Source organism: Lissotriton helveticus, chromosome 6 (assembly GCF_964261635.1).
Source record: "Lissotriton helveticus chromosome 6, aLisHel1.1, whole genome shotgun sequence".
Taxonomy (NCBI): Eukaryota; Metazoa; Chordata; class Amphibia; order Caudata; family Salamandridae; genus Lissotriton; species Lissotriton helveticus.
In genome coordinates, this window is record NC_136067.1 from 1821882211 (window position 1) to 1821902083 (window position 19873).

The 19873-nt window shown below is 48.7% G+C and overlaps 1 protein-coding gene across 2 annotated transcripts in view; it reads right to left on the bottom strand.

Annotated features, from left to right (window-relative positions):
• UBR2 (ubiquitin protein ligase E3 component n-recognin 2) overlaps nucleotides 1–19873 on the bottom strand; it is a 1610484-nt gene that overhangs the window by 481323 nt on the left and 1109288 nt on the right. The window lies entirely within an intron of this gene.

The window sequence follows — 19873 nt, forward strand, 5'->3', positions numbered from 1 at the left end:
AGGAGATCTGTGTGTCCATTTTAGGGTTAGATATAGGTATACTATATCTAAAGCAAAGGGTGAGTACACCACCTTGCCCCAGCTGTCGTGCAGCCAGTTGTGTCAGTTTGGTTAGTCAGCCCAGGGGTGGCATAATACATGCTTCAGCCCCTGGGAGACTTCTGGGTACACCTCAGCCCTGGGTACAGGGACTTGGAGAGGGCCCAGTGCCAATTCAGTACCTGAGTACAATTTGGATAGAGAGAACAGCTAGGCTGTGGGTCTGATTAGCAGGCCCACAGCCAGGGAAAGTCGTAAACCAGTGCAGCAAAAAGCAAAAATCTGGGTGATCATAGGATTGCAGACCCTACTCTCCTACATGACCCCCCCCCCAAACTTTGGGACAATAAACTAACCTTGACCAGGTGAGTCTTCTTGCTCTAAGTGGAAATACCTGGAGAGCCCATCAGCATTGCTGTGATCAGTACCAGGTCTATGCTCCACTGTAAAATCCATCCCCTGTAGGGAAATGGACCACCTAAGCAGTTTGGGGTTTTCACCCTTCATCTGATTTAGCCACAAGAGGGGCTTATGGTCTGTCTGAATGGTGAAGTGAGTGCCAAACAAGTAGGCCCTCAGCTTCTTCAGGGCCCAGACCACAGCAAAGGCCTCCCTCTCAATAGCTGACCAATTTTTCTCTCTGGGTGTCAACCTCCTACTAATGAAAGCAATAGGCTGATCATTACCATCAAAATTCAGTTGAGACAGAACAGCCCCCACACCCAACTCAGAAGCATCTGTTTGGACAATGAATGGCTTGGAGTAATCTGGACTCTTTAGGATAGGTGCTGTGCACATGGCCTGCTTTAGGTCATTGAATGCTTTCTGACAGCTTGCTGTCCACTGAACTTTCTTTGGCATCTTTTTGCTTGTCAGGTCATTAAGAGGGGTCACTATGGACCCATAATTTCTGACAAACTTCCTATAGTACCCAGTCAGGCCCAAGAAAGCTCGAACCTGAGTCTGGGTGATTGGAGGAGTCCAGTCCTTGATGGCCTGTATCTTACTCTCCAGTGGCTGAACCTGGCCTCCACCTACAAGGTGGCCCAGGTATACAACCTGTGTCTGCCCTATCTGGCACTTTGTGGCCTTGATAGTGAGGCCTGCCTTTTGCAGGGCCTCTAACACTTTCCTCAGGTGGACCAGGTGATCCTCCCAGGTGGAGCTAAAGACAGCAATATCGTCTAGATATGCTGCACAGAAGTCATCCAGCCCAGTGAGGACTTGATTCACCAACCTTTGGAAGGTGGCAGGTGCATTTTTCAGTCCAAAGGGCATTACCACAAATTGATAATGCCCTCCAGGGGTAGAAAATGCTGTCTTGGGTTTGGCCTCCTCAGCTAACCTGATTTGCCAATACCCAGCTGTCAAATCAAATGTACTTAAGAAGTTGGCAGAAGCCAATTTATCTATAAGTTCATCTGCTCTTGGTATTGGGTGGGCATCAGTCTTAGTGACTGCATTGAGGCCTCTGTAGTCTACGCAAAACCTCATCTCTTTCTTACCACCCTGGGTGTGAGGCTTTGGCACTAGAACTACTGGGCTCAATGACTCCCAGCTCCAACATTTTCTGCACTTCAGTTTTGATGCAGTCTCTAACATGATCAGGCTGTCTGTAGATTTTACTCTTGACAGGCAGACTGTCTCCAGTGTCAACATCATGGGTACACCAATCAGTTTGGCTGGGTGTCAGAGAGAACATATGTCTGTAGGATTGCAGAACTTGCCTGCAATCCTGTTGCTGATGTTCAGTGAGGCTGCCACAAAAGACAACACCATCAACTGATCCATCATCAGGATTCTGAGTGAGCAGGTCTGGGAGAGGGTCACTCTCTTCCTCCTGTCCCTCATCTGTGGCCATGAGCAAGCTCATGTCCTTCCTGTCAACATATGCCTTGAGCCTGTTAACATGGAGCACTCTGAGAGGGCTCCTGGGAGTTCCAAGGTCCACCAAGTAGGTAACCTCTCCCTTTTGCTCAATGATGGTGTGGGGCCCAGACCATTTGTCTTTCAGAGCTGCTGGGGCCACTGGCTCCAGCACCCACACCTTCTGTCCTGGCTGGTACACAGTCAGAACAGCCTTTTGGTCATGCCAAGCTTTTTGAAGTTCTTGGCTGGCCTCAAGGTTTTTGGATGCCTTTTCCATATACTCAGCCATCCTGGAGCGGAGACCAAGTACATAGTCCACTATGTTGGTTGCAGGCTTTTTGAGAGGTCTCTCCCATCCTTCCTTCACCAAACACAGGGGTCCTCTTACAGGATGCCCATACAGAAGCTCAAAAGGGCTGTAGCCAACCCCCTTCTGTGGGACCTCTCTGTAAGCAAACAAGAGGCAGGGGATCAGGACATCCCATCTTCTCCTAAGAGTTTCAGGTAGTCCATGAATCATCCCTTTCAGGGTCCTGTTGAATCTCTCAACAAGCCCATTGCATTGTGGGTGGTAGGGTGTGGTGAACTTGTAGTTCACACCACACTCCTTCCACATTGCAGTCAGATATCCTGACATGAAGTTTGTACCTCTGTCAGAAACGACCTCCTTAGGGGAACCCACTCTGGAGAACACTCCAACTAGGGCTCTTGCCACTACAGGGGCTGTAGTGGTCCTAAGGGGAATAGCTTCAGGATACCTGGTGGCATGATCCACTACCACCAGTATAAACTTGTGCCCTGATGCTGTCTGGGGTTCCATTGGACCAACAATGTCAATCCCCACTCTTTCAAAGGGAACCCCCACCACAGGTAGTGGTATGAGGGGGGCCTTTGTTGTGCCACCTGACTTACCACTGGCTTGGCAAGTGACACAGGAGCGACAAAACTCCTTGGTATTCTCATTCATATGGGGCCAGTGAAAGTGTGAGACAAGCCTGTCCCAAGTCTTTGTCTGACCTAAGTGACCTGCAAGGGGAATCTCATGGGCCAAGGTGAGAAGGAAACCTCTCAGAGACAGGGGGATGACCAGCCTCCTGGTTGCACCAGGCTTGGGGTCTCTTGACTCAGAGTACAGGAGTCCATCTTCCCAGTATACCCTGTGGGCACCTGTGGCATTCCCTGCAGCCTCAGCAGCAGCCTGCTGTCTGAGGGGTTCAAGGGAAGGGCAGCTCAACTGTTCCTTCCCCAGGTCTGCTCTGGAGGGTCCCCCTGAGCCCAGAAACTCAACTTGATCAAGTTCAAGCTCTTTAGGCTCAGTTTCCCTCAGTTCTCTCAGATCAGCCTCCTCAGAGACTTGATCCTCAACCTGGGGTAAGGGGGAAGGCAAAGCCTTACCCTTACTGCTCTTCTTCTTGGAAGGTGTCTGGTCCATCATTTCAGGATCCAGCACCTGTTCAGTGGGGCATTTTCTGGCCTGTGACCTAGTCACAGCAAGCACATGTGCTGGCAAGCCTAACATTTCCATGTGAGTCCTCTGCTCCACTTCTGACCATTGTGATGACTCCAAATCATTGCCCAACAAACAATCAACTGGGAGGTCTGAACTGACTACAACTTTCTTTTGTCCCTTCACTCCACCCCAGGAGAAAGCCACAATTGCCACACTATGACTAGTAGTGACATTGCTGGCATTGGTCACCAGGAAATCAGTACCTGGCATGATCTGTCCAGGGTCCACAAAGTTAGGTGTCACCATGGTGACACTGGCACAAGTGTCCCTATAGGCCTGAGCCATTTTGCCATTTATCAAAGGTGTCTGCCTGTATTTGCCCAAAGTATTGGGACTTATTTCAGGGGACATATCCATATCCCCTGTACAGACAAGGACAGCCTGAGTGAGTGTGCCAACTAAGTTGTCAGACCCCTCAGTACCCAAGGTTAACCCAACTAATGCCTTGGGAGGTACACTACCACTACCGACTGTACTAGGGGGTGCAGTTGCCTTAGGGGCTGTAGTGGCAGGAGTTTGTCCTCCTCTTTTGGTGCACTCACTAAACCAGTGAGATTTACTTTTACAGTACTGGCACCACCTTTTTGACTGGCCTTCTTGAGTCTTCTTCTTCTGGGAAGCCTGACCCCCACCCTCTTTGGTTTGTTGGGGACCTGGTGAAGACTTCTGGTCATTTTGCTCATTCTTAACATTACCCTTCTGGTCTGCTTTCTTCTGACCACCCTGGTTCTGGTTCTGGTTCTGCTTGATCCTTGTCCTGACCCATTTGTCTGCCTTCTTTCCCAATTCTTGGGGAGAGGTCAGATCTGAATCAACAAGGTGCTGGTGCAACAACTGGTTCTGACAATTGTTTAAAATTTGTTCTCTCATCATTAGATTATACAATCCTGTGTAATCTGTAACCTTGCTACCCAGCAACCAGCCCTCCAAAGCCTTAGTGGCACAATCCACAAAGTCAGACCAGTCCTGAGACTGAGTTTTCTGGGTGTCTCTGAACAGCAACCTGTACTGCTCAGTGGTTAAACCAAACCCATCAACCAGTGTGTTCTTCAGGACCTGGTAATTGTTAGCATCCTCTACTCTTGTAGTGAGGAGCTTATCTCTACCTTTACCATCAAAGGAGAGCCACAGTATAGCTGCCCACTGACTCTGGGGAATGCACTGCACAGTGCAGGCCCTCTCCAGAGCAGCCATCCATTTCTGGATATCATCCCCTTGCTTAAAGGGGGGCACTATTTTAGTCAGGTGTTTAGTATCTAAACCCTTCTCTCTATCGCTTGGGAGATTGCTGCCACCAGTGGGTGCTAGCCCACTCATCTGCTGCTCTCTAGCAAAGGCAAGCTTCTCTTTGGCCAGGGCAAGTTCTTCCCTTTCAATCCTCAGTTCAGCTTGTCTCATTCTAGCTTCATGCTCTTTTCTCTGAGGGGAAGTAAATCTCCTCTGTGGAGGATTCCTTCTCCCCTGAGAAGAGGCATTAGAGTGCAGAGATCTATTGGAGTCCCTAGAAAGAGATCTATCTCTCCTAACTCCAAGGTTAGGCCCACTTCGGGTTAGTACTGGGGGTCCCCCAGATCCTAGCCCAAGTAAGTCTAAGTTGGTCCTGGTTAGCCTTCTGACTACCTCAAGACCTTTGTCTACCTCATCCCCAGAGAGTTCCTCCTGATCCTCCTCCTCCTCAACTGCATTGGCAATGTTGGGGAGGTCTGGATCCCCAGAGGTACCCTCTAAGGCTGGCATATTCCCATCTAGCTGAGAAAGCTTTCTCGCATCATAAGTCTCTAAGAGACCTATTAAAAAGGGAATGGTGGGGTTAGACCCCTGCTTCAGTTTTCTGGAGACACAGATCTGTCTCATCTCCTGGAAACTGAGAGCTGCATATCTTGAAGTGACCTGTGGAGGGTCAACACTGACCAGGGGAGTCTCAGTAGAATCTCCCTGGGTAGACATGCTTTTCTAGTGAGGTGTAAGTGGTGCACTTACCTACACTATATGTTTGCCTACTGATCCCTTGCTAGAGTTGTAGTTTAGGGTGTGCTAAGCCCTAGGAGCTACAACAGCTGGTTCAGTAGAACTCAGAGTATTCTAAGCTAAGTTATATGTACCTTTAGTACTTATGTGATCTTTCACAAGATATTCTTAGGGCATGTGTGGTAAAACAACAGCAAGCTCAAATCCCAACCGCTGCTCACCAATGTGAGAAGTTGGCCTGATGTGCAGTGTTCACTATTCTAGTGATCACTATATATCAGTCCAAACAACCCTTATTGATGATTGGTTGTAAGTCAACCTTATAGACCAGCTATCCTAGTAGCATGGATACGAGCAGTCTAAGGCTAAGACTCTAGAGGGCGTGTTAAGCCAGCTGTTTTACCATCACATTACCCCTTGACACCCAGTGAAAGGACACCACACAAGTGTTATGAAAATAAACAGTGTATTTATTAGAATCACAACAACCCTGTACTCTTTATGAGGACAGGGTGCTAGGCACACAACAAAACTCTTACGAAAATACTTAAGTTAGCACGTTATACACAAATGCCCGAGGGGCACGAAAAACCATATACTTAAAAAGTGGAATGCGAAATTACTAGCAGGTAAGTACAGTACTAATAGGCTTTGGAATCGCTAGGACTTGACTATAGGATCGTTAGATTACTTCTAGGAGGCCTAGGGGACTCGGGTGCAGAGTGTGCACTCTCACGCGGGATGCGGGACAAAGTCTATGGAAGCTAGTAAAGGCAAAGTTAGTGTTCACGGGCGAACCCGACCTGGTAGGAAGAAAACGACAGTGGATCCTGACCCTAGGATAGTGAGGCTATGCTGGGACACCGAAGTGCCGAAGTTACCTAGCCCAGGGGCTGCAGCTGCATAGGTCTGAAAAGACGTCGGGAATCTCGTTGCCGGACCAGGAGCCTGGAAGAAGGAAGTTGCTGGCAGGCGACCAGTGAAGAAAAGTTCGATGGATCCAAGCCTGGATCAAGGAAGAAGAAAACCTGAAAGCAGAGGGGACCAAGTTCTTGAATCACTAGCCAGTGATTAAGTGGGCACCAGGATGGCACCGGGCGAAGTCACCTCGACTAGGTGAGTGGGCGACGCTGGCTCTGCAGATCTCACGGACCAGGAGGCGTTGTCGGCGACCAGGATGGAGAGGCGAGCTGTCCCACGATGGATGAAGCTGTCGGCGTCGAAGTTACCCAGGATTGGGCAACCAGCCTTGGCTAATTCAAGCCCACGCGGTGGACCCAAAATGGCGTCTTGAGTGGACCAGGAGGGTCCGGGGTGCTCCTCTTTTGGAAGGGAGCAAGGGCCAGCCTGGAGCAACCAGACTAGCAGCAGAAATGTCGTCGGGCGTCGTTCAGGAGGCCACAAGTCAGCGGGCTAGTAGCCAAACAACGCGGTGAGCAGCAAAAAGCAGAAGGGCCCCACGCAGATCGTGGAGATGCTGGGAGGCTGCACTTCGGTGCTGGAGCTGCTCAGGGTCGGGGCTTCTCGGACCCCAAAGCACTCACCAGGAAATTACTCGGCGGGCTTGCTGGAAAGAAGTCGTGCAGTCTTGAAGATGGCCGGTCCCTCGAGGTCTCGTCACACCCACGAATCTCAGCGTGACTGATGATGCAGGTAGAGGTCAGAGGTGCCAGGGAAGCCGGTTCTCGTCGAGCTGGGCAGTCTTGATCCGGAGGAGAGACTTGCAGCAGACCGCAGTGTTCTTAAGATGGTGCCTGCGGATGCAGGGTGACTACTCCTTAGTCACAAGGGAGAAATCTTAGGAAGAAGTCTTGAGTTCCTTTCGTGGAAAGTAGTTTCAGGATTCAAAGATGATCTGATTTGGAAGGGGGCCAGTTCCTACCTTTATCCTGTAAAAAGGGGCTGGCACGCGACTAAGTCCTGCCCTAGGGGTGGGACTAGGAGGGGGGTGGTTACACCCACTTCCTTGGCGGGCTTTTCCCCAGCACAGGGTCTGGAGTGACCCTGGAACTGGTTCCAGCCAGCCTATGCACAGTGAGCACCGGGGTGCCACGTGCAGTCACCTTCCTCTAAAGCCCTGCCTACCTACAATACACAAAACCCTGTCTGGGACGGTGCTGGCACCGCCCCTGGCAGGAAACCCTTTGTCCTTATCTCCTGCTCTGGGAGGACTCCCAGCAGCAGGAGGGCAGACTTGTGTCTCGGTGGCAGCATCCATTTTGTGGAGCTGAGGCTCTGTTTGACTTTAACCGGGGTTAGGGGTTACATACATGTCGTGTCCCTCTAGAAGGGTGGAATGCTAACCCCGTCGCCAGAATTGGCGAGGGGTTAGTATTCCAATTCGTATGACACCTTACTCGACATGTTTTGATAAAGCGATACCAGAGTTGGCATATAACCGCGAGGATTATAATGCACTTAAGAGTATATGGTATGCGATATCATGGAAACGGCTAAGGGATGGATCCCGAAAGCCGCAGACAGGCTCAGCTCATGCCAGAGCACCATCTCACACGATTCCAAGCACTCTGCCTTCAGGATTGTTAAGGCCTGCCATAGGAGTGACTGATAGGAGATCTGTGTGTCCATTTTAGGGTTAGATATAGGTATACTATATCTAAAGCAAAGGGTGAGTACACCACCTTGCCCCAGCTGTCGTGCAGCCAGTTGTGTCAGTTTGGTTAGTCAGCCCAGGGGTGGCATAATACATGCTTCAGCCCCTGGGAGACTTCTGGGTACACCTCAGCCCTGGGTACAGGGACTTGGAGAGGGCCCAGTGCCAATTCAGTACCTGAGTACAATTTGGATAGAGAGAACAGCTAGGCTGTGGGTCTGATTAGCAGGCCCACAGCCAGGGAAAGTCGTAAACCAGTGCAGCAAAAAGCAAAAATCTGGGTGATCATAGGATTGCAGACCCTACTCTCCTACACTAATTGATAACTCCATGATTGGGTTATTTGATTTACTTGTCAGACACTAGTACAGTGCACAATGTGTGCCCAGGGCTTGTAAATCAAATGCTGCTGGTGGGATTGCAGCACTGGATTGTGCCACCCACAGAAGCAGCTTGTAAAGTGTGTCTCAGGCCTGCCATTGCAAGGCCTGGGTGCAGCCTGTGACTGCCATGTCGACTTGGCCAGTGCACCCACTTGCCAGTCTCTAAACCTTCCCTTTGCTTCATATTATACACCCCTATGGTAGGTCCAAGGGCAGGGTACATTGTAAGTATAAGGTAGAACATGTTCTGGTGTGTGTAGCATGTCCTAACAGTGAATTACAGTCATTTTCGTTTTTCCTTATTGCAAGGCTAACTGTTCTCCATAGGCTAGAATGGGCAGTTAGATTATTACATTTTATAATCCTAACTGACTCAGGTAACATGGTAGAAAGTCGAATTTAATATGCCTGAACTCAGAATGATAACATACATCTTTTAGTAAAGTTGGTTTTAATATTCTGTGTTTGAAAATACCACTTTTAGAAAGTAGGTATTTTCTTGCCTAACTGTCCAGGCCTGCCTCTGCTAGGTTGTGTATTTATTGTCTGGGTTTGTGAGTGACAGGGCTGGGGGATTCCAGAAGACAGGCTGGGGCAGCCCAGTGGTGAATAGAGAGATCTGCATCTAAATGGGAAGGGAGGAGTTGCACCTGGGACCTGAATAGGGCTGTGCCTTCCCTCTACAATGCTGGCTCCACCTCCTGTGGCTTGTCCGATGTCTCTGCCCTGTACTGTGAACGGAGAGAAGGAATCTTGCCAACAAAGTGCTCCAGGGCTGTGCCTTCCCTCCCTTGTGCTGGCTCCACCTCCTGTGGGGCGTCGGATGTCTCTTCCCTGCACAGTGAATAGAAGGAAGGATTCCTGTAAACAACATGCTCAGGAACTGGTTTGGACCAGGCAGAGACCTCTCTGCCTTCAGAGAACAAAGGATTTTGGGCTATAAATATTGGGACCCAGTCCCAAGAACTTTAGATCACTTCTGGAACAAGAAACCTTTTGCCAAGGAGAAGAACCAAAGGGAGTTTCAGGAGTTTGGACTGCCCCTCTGCCAGTGTGCTGTTTGCTGGGTTGGCCTGCAGTGGTTGCTTCATTGCCAAGGAAAGGAGAAGGAACTTTTTAAGGACTTTCATAATCTTCAGAATATTCTCCAAGGGCATGAACTGTGCTTGCCCCCTGCCGAAGTCTCAGTGACAAAAGACTTCACCTCCAGCTCCCCCTGTGAATTTCCTTGCTGGGAATTCTATCTACAGACATTTGCGTGTCGCTGGGAGCTGGAAGCGCGACGCAACAAGAGAAAGCGTGTCGCTGCCGCAGGTAAAATCATCGCATCGCCGGAGAAGCGGGCCACAGCGGCATTCCCCAGGAAGCGTGTGTTCATCAAAGCTGCCTGCTGTCGCATCACCGGAGAAGCGTGACGCCATCGAGAGAGTCGCCATAGCATCACCGGAGAAGCGTGTCGCAGGGCCTGTCGCGGCTCCAAAGTACAGAGTCGTCGCAAGGCTGCCAGGGCGTCTTCGCATCGTCGCATCAAGGGCGCCATCTTCTCGCATCGCAACCAGATCATCGCATCAAGGCGCCAACTTGCGCATCGCAACGGGCCCGCAGGCCGAGAATCTACGCATCACCTCTGCACCGGTAAGGATCACGACGCATCCCCTACTCTGCGCAAGCATTGAGACAGGACGCAACCTTTCCCCCGGATCACGGAACCGACGCATCTCCCCTTTTGCGAGCCTTTTGTTCACTTTGCGTTACGCATCCAGGTACTTTGTCGAAAACTTTGTCGCATTTACCTTCAACTTGAACTAAGCAACTTTAATCATCTTTAAGTCAACTTTAAGTATAGTATTCTGGATTTTTGTCGTTTGTGTTCTTGTGTTAAGTCTATATAAAGAATACTTATTTTTTATAAAACTTGTGTTGTGTCCATCAGTATTGTTTTCGCTGTATTACTGTGTATATTCACAAATGCTTAACACATTGCCTCTGAGATAAGCCTGTCTGCTCGTGCCAAGCTACCAAGGGGGTGAGCAGGGGTTATTAAGGAGTGTAATCTCCATGTCCTGACTTAGAAGTAAGGGTCCCTATTTGGACAAAGGTGAATACCATTGCCAACTAGAGACCCCCAGATCTAACAGCCACAATATAAGTTGCTGAGTCTAACACTCATCATGCCCCAAAAGAAAACAAGTTACTTACCTGTAACTGTAGTTCTCCAGTATTGGAAGCTTTCATAGATTCACATACCTGAATCATTTCCCTGTCGTCGAGACGGGAGTCTCCGGTATATAAAAAAGCAATGGTTAGCAGTATAGCTAACTGAACAAAGGCCTAGGCCCATTTCCCTTTTGCAACCCATAACCTTTGTTATGTAAAAAATGACCAAACGTTTGCCTTAGCCAATCAGATCCACTCACCCTCCAGAACCCTCCTGAGAGAACCTTTTGCCCCTCAGACTTTCTACCGGCACGTTGTGCTAGGGAGTCTCCTTTGAGCTCTGCTCAAACTCTGGATTTCCAACTTTGTAGAAGCTTAATTTTCTTTCTGTTTCTTGAGGATTTGAGAATTTGGTAATCTATTTCTCATCTACATCCTTGAGAATGTCTGGAAAAGAGAAAAAGGGTCTTTTTAGAGCCTATGCCACCTACTCTAAAAAGAGACTCTACACTGATGACCCACATGAAGATGCATTTACTGTCTTTATCCGGACCACCAAGCAAAGGATTGCAAGGTATGTCGCACTTTCTCTAGCAAGACCCTTCGAGATCGTGAGGTGGTGGTTTCTAGTGATAGTGGACCAGGAATCCTCCTCTTCGTCCAGGAGATCTAAAAATGATCAAGATCTCCTCAGGCTCATTCCTCAGGGGACCGTCCTGAGAAGGCCTTAAAAAAGACCACTCAAGGGTCTTCAGGGCGTAGTCCTTCTAAATCTCCTCAGCCAAAACCAAAGGAGAGCAAAAGACACACTTTGAGATAATAAGTATCCAAAAGAGCCTCTTCTGAGCCTTTAAAGACACCACCTTTGGCTCCAGCATCATTCAAGAAGCCATCCTCTAGTATTCCTGAGGAGAAAGTAAAAAAATAGACATCGTCGACGGGATTGTCGACGAGGCCGTCGACAGGATTGTCGACGAAGCCGTCGACGAAGAAGTCATCGTCTACGGCGACGACGGAGGTACAGAAGCTACCATTGATTGTATTGGAGTCAGCGTCGACGGGAGCGTCGACGACAGCAGCGTCGCCGACAGCTGCGTCGATGCCGGTAACATCGACGACGACATCGTCGACGACGGTGGTGATGACGACGGCAATGTCGACGACGGGATCGTCGTCGACGGTGATGACAACGGGGTCGTCGACGGGAACATCGACGACGATTACTATATCGGCGGCGAGGAATGGTTCTACTGCACTGTCGATGACGACAACAGCTACGTCGACGGTAGTATCGATGACGAGCCCGGCGACGAGACAAACTCCAGAAATGCAGAAGAAGAAGATCACGCCAGCAGTGAATTCCCCGAGTAAGATTACTCCTCTGGTCCCGTCGCATCTTTTGGAGGCGGAAGAGTCGGATGAGGAGGAGGATGATGGACTCTTCGGGTATGCCAGAAACCCATCAGAACTCCACGTAAAATGTCAGGAAGATGACGATGAAGAGGGTTATGAAGAATACCACAGCCTCTCACATCATCGCTACCAACAAGAGCCTCAGGAAGAGATGGTCGCAATGCCATCTTCAATGATGATGGATTTGCAATTCATGTTGGCGGGTTATAAGAGGTTTCCTCCATCAGTGCTCCCTCAGGACGTTCCACCTTCACGTCCTAGTTCTATTCCGGCCACTACAGTCCGCAGTAGGGAAAGTCTACTAGCCACTGCTCCGCGGACACCTCAGGTCCAACAGCAGCAGGATCCAGTGACCACAGATGATGAGGACCGTGAAGAAGGGGAGCTAACGGAGCCCCACAGAGAATGGGATGACTATCTACTTCCCTCTCCACCATCACCCACCCAAGAACCAGCGGATTCTCCACCAGTGGATATTGGTGGATTCCACAACTTAATGGAGAGAGCTGCAAAGAGATTTCAGCTGCCGATGAAAACAACTCAAGCAGAATGTTTCTTTATGACTTTAAAGAGCCCTATCAAAAATCTATCAGGTCCATACCAATCATTGACCACGTATGGAAGGAAGGGTTACAAGTGATGATGAATCCAGCGACGGTTACACCGGTACTAGCGAGGCTGGACAAAAAATATAAGGTGCCTGCGGACGCTCCGGCGTGTTTACTGGGCCCTCCTAAACCGGACTCTATCATTTCACCGGTAGCGCAACAAAAGTAAAAAAAAACCATCAGCACCTATTTGTGCACCTCCGGACAGGGAGGGAAGGCGTTTAGACAACGCAGGTAAACGATTCTCCTCGATGTCAGCTCTCTTGGTCAGAGCAGCTAATGCCCTTGCCATCCTGGGCGGATATGACAGACAGATGTGGTGCGATATAGCACCATATGTCGACCTCCTTCCGGAAGACAGCAAGCAGGAGGCGAAGAAAGTTCTGCAGGAAGGGGAGAGAACTTCAGCTGAAGTTATTAATTGTGCTATGGACATAGCCACCACAGCCTTTCGTTCCCTTGGAGGAGCAGCAATTTCAAGGCGCCAGGGTTGGCTGAGGGCCACTGCCTTTAGACCGGAGGGCCACAATAAGATTCTGGACCTACCTTTTGATGGGGAAGATCTGTTTGGAAATCTAGTGGATGAGACCCATCAAAGTATTAAGAAGGACACTGATACGGCGAAAGCCTTGGGTACGTTACAGTACCGGAAGGTGCCCTTTCGAGGCCCCCATGGAAGAGGACAACCTTCATATAGAGGTGGCTACCAGCAAGGAAGATACACATCCTATTCTTCCTCTTTCCAGCCCTACAGGCAGCAATATGGCCAGAAGCATTCTGGAGGCTACTCTAAGTCCACTTCCAGAGGACAAGGAGGTCGTTCTGGGAAAGATAAAAATAAAAGACAATGACAACCTACAAGTTCCGGGTTCCTATCCTCCTACCCTGTCAAATGTTTCCCTGGGTGGAAGAGTAACTTATTATTTACAACAGTGGCAGAAAATAACATCGGACAAATGGGTCCTCCACATAATAAAATTTGGACATACTCTGGAATTCCTCCACTTCCCTCCTCCCACGCCTCCTACATATCAAGAAGTTAGACACCTGTCTCAGATGCGTCGGGAGATTCGAGCAATGCTCTGAAAGGGTGCAATAGAACCGGTGCCAAACTCCCAAAGAGGACAAGTATTTTATTCCTGTTTCTTCTTGATCAGAAAGGATGCTCTCAGGTGGCGTCCAATCTTGGACCTACGGTCCCCAAATGCCTATTTCAAGAAAAAGTCATTCAGAATGGTGACCCTCCAATATTTACAAAATGTCTGGCGCCAGTGGCAGCCTATCTCAGAAGACAAAAACACCAAATATTCTCATACCTGGACGACGGTTGGTAAAGACACCATCGCAGGAGGCAGCTCACGCTTCGACTTCCGCTTGCATGGAGTTGTTTGCGGATCTGGACCTGACCTTAAATGTGGAAAAATCATCACTGCAGCCACCCAGAACAATCAAGTTTCTAGGTGCAATCCTAGATACATCACAATACAAGGCATTCCCATTCATAGAGAGGCAATTGGGACTAGCATCTCTATCCAAAAAATTCAGCAGAAGAAGGTCTTTTTCAGTCTGAAAATACAAATCGCTTCTGGGGACGATGTCTTCATGCATACCACTCATTCCCCTATGTCGTTTAAGAATGCGGCCGTTACAAGAAGAGTTAGACCTTCAGTGGTGCCAAGCAAAGGGATCCTTCGAGGACAAGATCAAAGTCATGCTACCAATGTTGCAGTCGGTAAAGTGGTGGACTCGCAGGAACAATATCTCGGTGGGTCTGTCTTTCCTGACCGAACAGCTCCGTTAGTAGTTACCACGGATGCCTCTATCGAAGGATGGGGAGCAGTCCTCCAAGAGTTGCAAGTCAGCTGCCGATGGAACAAACAGGAACAACACCTTCACGTAAACCTATTGGAATTGAGGACAGTAGGATTGTCATTGTTGGCCTTCCTGCCAAGAATAGAAGGCAGATCAGTGTTAGTGCAGACAGACAACACAACGGCAATGCACTATATAAACAAACAGAGGGGCATAAGATCTCTCTCTGTGTCAAAAGAAGCTCAGAAAATTTGGAAATGGGCGATAGATCACGAAGTGACTCTGATGGCCATACATCTTCCAGGAGATCAAAACACAACAGCGGACTCCCTCAGCCAGCAAAAAACGACCCGTCACGAGTGGGAGCTGGATCAGGACACGCTGATTACCATCTTTGCCAAGTGGGGAATACCAACTGTGGATCTGTTTGCCACAGCATAGAACGAGCAATGCCAATTCTTTGCAAGTTGGCGTCACCAAAGGAGATCATGGGGGGAATGCGTTTTCGATGGCATGGTCAAGTGTCTTTGCCTATGCCTTTCCACCAATTCCCCTCCTGCCACGAGTACTCACGAAGATGAAAAAAGAACCGTGCTGGATGATACTAATCTTGGTGGCCCAGGCAGCATTGGTTCACAGAGCTGCTCCTTTTATCAGAGACCGAGCCAATACGTCTACAGCCAATACCAGCACTATTGACTATGGAGAAGGGACAAGTGTGGCATCCAGACCCGACATCACTGCAATTAGCGGCCTGGCTCCTGACTACGGAGAATTTTATAGCTTGAACATTCCGGCAGAATGCAGAGAAATCCTGGCAAAGGCAAGAGCTGAAAGCACTAATAGGACATACAGGATGAAATGGAAAAGATTCTGCTTCTGGTGTCAGGAGAACGAATTGCATCCTCTGCGAGCAGAGGCGCATCAAATCATCCCATATTTACTAAGGCTGGCAAGGTCTGGATTAGCCCATGCCTCAATTAAAGTGCATTTGGCGGCGATTTCTAGATACAGGATAAACTCAGCAGGTCCAACTCTGTGGTCGGAAAGAATTGTGAAACAATTCATGAAGGGGTTGTTTCGAGTGTATCCTCCCATCAGGTCTCCACCGCCTCTATGGCAACTGAACATCGTCTTATCACAATTGATGAAACCACCATTTGAGCCAATTCGCAAAACTTATCTAAAATTCCTATCCTGGAAGGTGGCTCTATTAATAGCTCTAATATCAGCCTGATGGGAATGAGAGGCACATAGGAGGCTAAACAAAAAAGAGTAATTCCAACCAAAGAACCAACAAAAGGAAAATAACACCTATTAACACCTTTGATCTCCCACCAAGCAATGGGAAGTTTCAAGCAGGCCTCTGATCCCAAACCATCACAACATGTCTTTTGCAATTTCAACCAATTGAGTTTCCTTCAAAATAGCTTGAACCGCATCAGCCTTATTAAACACAAAAACTTCTCATCTTTCTCTATTGTCGGTATTCCTGGGAAATATGAGGAAGTAACCATTTGCACCATAAACACTTGCCTCAAAAAATGAGGTTCTTGCCAAATCTGAAAAAAAGAGGATTTACCTTCACCAAGCACCCAAATCTTGTTTCAGCACGATTTGGAACCTCTCTGAGCTGAGCCCTTCATAACCATAATGTTTGTTTCATGTGGCAGGCCAGCCCTGCTGGAAATAAGTTTGTATGCCCTGCATATTAAATGCTTGCCATAATGATCAGGGGTGTAAGGTGCCCTTTGAAGAAGAGTTCCATTCCTCTGACACTGACTGACTGATGGAAAAGACACTGTTCTCTAATACAGAGTTGGTTCCTATGTCTAAAATGTTCAATAATTTCCATTACATTATACTGTTCAGTGCAAAAAAATCTCCCATTATTTTGGCGCCATCAAGCCTTTCTTCAAACTGTCAAAACCTGATCTTCCAGACTTGCACCTTGGTCTTTGATGGAGAATTTCACTCTAGTGACTTCAATCTAATGATCCATCTTGCCTTCTTTAGGCAAACCAGAAAAAGTGTAATTTATTAGGTCTTTGGCCATTACATGAAATGGCGTAATGAACCTAAACTGCTCAAACTATCCTCCATCACTCAGATCCTCAGAGGAGTCAGCATTAACCAATGACTCCTTATTTCTTCGAGCCCCTACAGCTACTTCCTCGAGGCCTGGGATATGCCTCCACTCAAACATTTCCAGGGGTGTTTCCATTCACCACAGTCCAAGATGAGATAATGTCAGTTCGTGGGACCACCCACTCCTCTCACCAGTAAAGTCGTGGGGCCCACAGATTCTCAGCTTTTTGCTCGTGCCATGTTCATTCAGCTACCTTACAAAGAAGAGCACTGCACATTCCATGCTTTGTGCAACCACCAGTCCCATCCATCCTTCTAGTCATTCTACAGCATCCCTATTGGTTCCAGCACTATTAGGAAAGGAAAGGTAGTGAAGTACGAGTTACTTACCTTCGGTAACAATGTATCTGGTAGAGACGTTGTCTAGCCGCAGATTCCTTAACTTAGAATATCCCCAGGCGTGAGACTGGATCCGGAATTTTTTTTGCAGCAGCACCTCTGAGCGTCAGGGGACGGCGCCACAGGACCCCGCCCTGACGTCCTCATACATGATGTCAGCGATGTCATATAAATCCCTCCCGTCGCGCTGACGTCAGTTTTCTTAGGAGAAACTTTTCCGCAGCACAACGCTGAGCCACCAACTAAAAACTGTGAAAGTATGGGAACAGTGTGCGAGGAATAAAAATTCTGTGAATTAAGAAGGGGGGATGGTGGAAGATACCAGCCTAAAGACAGAATAGACACCACCTACACATATAAGTGGAGGCCGTGAGAAAGAGCCCCGCAGGCCAAGCGGAGGCCCCTTCCCAGGTGCAACAAGGGAAGAACATACAACAGACAGAAATAGACTGATCGTGCCATGTGGAACTGTGTCGTCCAAAAAGAACAGAGCACAGAATGAACAACAGTACACTGTAGGAAAGAAAGAGAAGACTGGCCTTTCCCCTCTAAAAACAGAGGTAGGAAACAGAACACAACCGATCATCAAAGAGGATGGCCACGAGGAGACCAGGACCCCGAGGCAGTAGAGCAGAATGAAGGGAAGGGAACTGGAGAGGAAAACAAACCTTCCTGTGAATCAAAGGTACCATATAACAGAAAAGAAGTCCCTCAGCAGAGGTTAACTGTATATGAAAGCACCCAGGGGAGTGCAACAACCTGAACCCCCTGAAGATAAAACCCAATGGCAACTGAAGCGGCCAGTGGAGAACACCACCAGAATAGGTCCTCGCAGAACGGGGAGGATGGGTGGGCATTAAGGAATCTGCGGCTAGACAACGTCTCTACCAGATGCATCGTTAGCGAAGGTAAGTAACTCGTACATCTGATAGAGACATCTAGCCTTAGATTCCTTAACTTAGAATAGATACCACAGCCATACCCCAAAAGAAGGCTGGTCTGCGACAGGACAACAGAAAGCACCAGGCATGCGATCCGGCAACAGAGTGATTGATAAAGGGGAAAAACTGTGGCAGAACAGTCCGACAGCAACCCCAGCAGCTCGAAGAGCAGAAGTCACAGGATAGAAGATATCCAACAACATGCCAGAATGGCGCCACACCATACCAGTATAGAAATGACAGCTAGAACGGTATGATAACTGAAGAAGAGAGAGAGCGAGCGAAGGATTACTCTTCTCTAAATGGTGCACGAAAAGTGCATTAACTCAAGCTTGTAAAGAACTTGAAGAGATGCAACCAGCACCTAACAGACTAGGGTATAAAAGGAAGCCAAAAGTGCTGGTGGCAAGAGCTCAAAGGCAAGCCAGAACCTGAGCAATGTATTGGAAGAGCCAGCAGGACAAGAAGCTCGCCAAGCGCACACCCAACCCCAAAAAGGGTCAAAAGGGGCAATAGCATCAACCCCCAACCCGCTGAAGCAAGTAGCATATGCCGCTGGCAAACGGCAATAGAGACCTTAAAGTGGCTTACACAGGAACAGAAGAGCGCCCGACCAGGCAGCATGTAGCCAAAGTCCCTTGCTCATTGCACCATCAGGTTTCAAGCAAGCCGGGCCGAAGACGGCTGTAATGCCAGAAACCGGTCCCCGGAAACTTGTTTCCTTCCCAGTGTAAGAATTGGCTTTTGTAGTCTGGTCTGCCCTGTTCCCATGATGCACTGGGCCAGGGACAGACTAATTTGCATACAGCCAGGTTCTGAAACTGGGATGGTGCAATGAGCTAAAAAACGGTGTTGGATCTAGCCCTGATCTCTTGACTGGGTGAGAGTACTCTGCTTAATTCAGAGACTCTGTTCATCACCACCCCTTGTTGTAAATAATTTTGTCCACCATAAGCGTGGAAGGGTATACTCAGATGTGAGTCCCTTGCTCATTGCACCATCAGGATTCAAGCAAGCCGGGCCGAAGACGGCTGTAATGCCAGAAACCGGTCCCCGGAAACTTGTTTCCTTCCCAGTGTAAGAATTGGCTTTTGTAGTCTGGTCTGCCCTGTTCCCATGATGCACTGGGCCAGGGACAGACTAATTTGCATACAGCCAGGTTCTGAAACTGGGATGGTGCAATGAGCTAAAAAACGGTGTTGGATCTAGCCCTGATCTCTTGACTGGGTGAGAGTACTCTGCTTAATTCAGAGACTCTGTTCATCACCACCCCTTGTTGTAAATAATTTTGTCCACCATAAGCGTGGAAGGGTATACTCAGATGTGAGTCCCTTGCTCATTGCACCATCAGGATTCAAGCAAGCCGGGCCGAAGACGGCTGTAATGCCAGAAACCGGTCCCCGGAAACTTGTTTCCTTCCCAGTGTAAGAATTGGCTTTTGTAGTCTGGTCTGCCCTGTTCCCATGATGCACTGGTCCAGGGACAGACTAATTTGCATACAGCCAGGTTCTGAAACTGGGATGGTGCAATGAGCTAAAAAACGGTGTTGGATCTAGCCCTGATCTCTTGACTGGGTGAGAGTACTCTGCTTAATTCAGAGACTCTGTTCATCACCACCCCTTGTTGTAAATAATTTTGTCCACCATAAGCGTGGAAGGGTATACTCAGATGTGAGTCCCTTGCTCATTGCACCATCAGGATTCAAGCAAGCCGGGCCGAAGACGGCTGTAATGCCAGAAACCGGTCCCCGGAAACTTGTTTCCTTCCCAGTGTAAGAATTGGCTTTTGTAGTCTGGTCTGCCCTGTTCCCATGATGCACTGGGCCAGGGACAGACTAATTTGCATACAGCCAGGTTCTGAAACTGGGATGGTGCAATGAGCTAAAAAACGGTGTTGGATCTAGCCCTGATCTCTTGACTGGGTGAGAGTACTCTGCTTAATTCAGAGACTCTGTTCATCACCACCCCTTGTTGTAAATAATTTTGTCCACCATAAGCGTGGAAGGGTATACTCAGATGTGAGTCCCTTGCTCATTGCACCATCAGGATTCAAGCAAGCCGGGCCGAAGACGG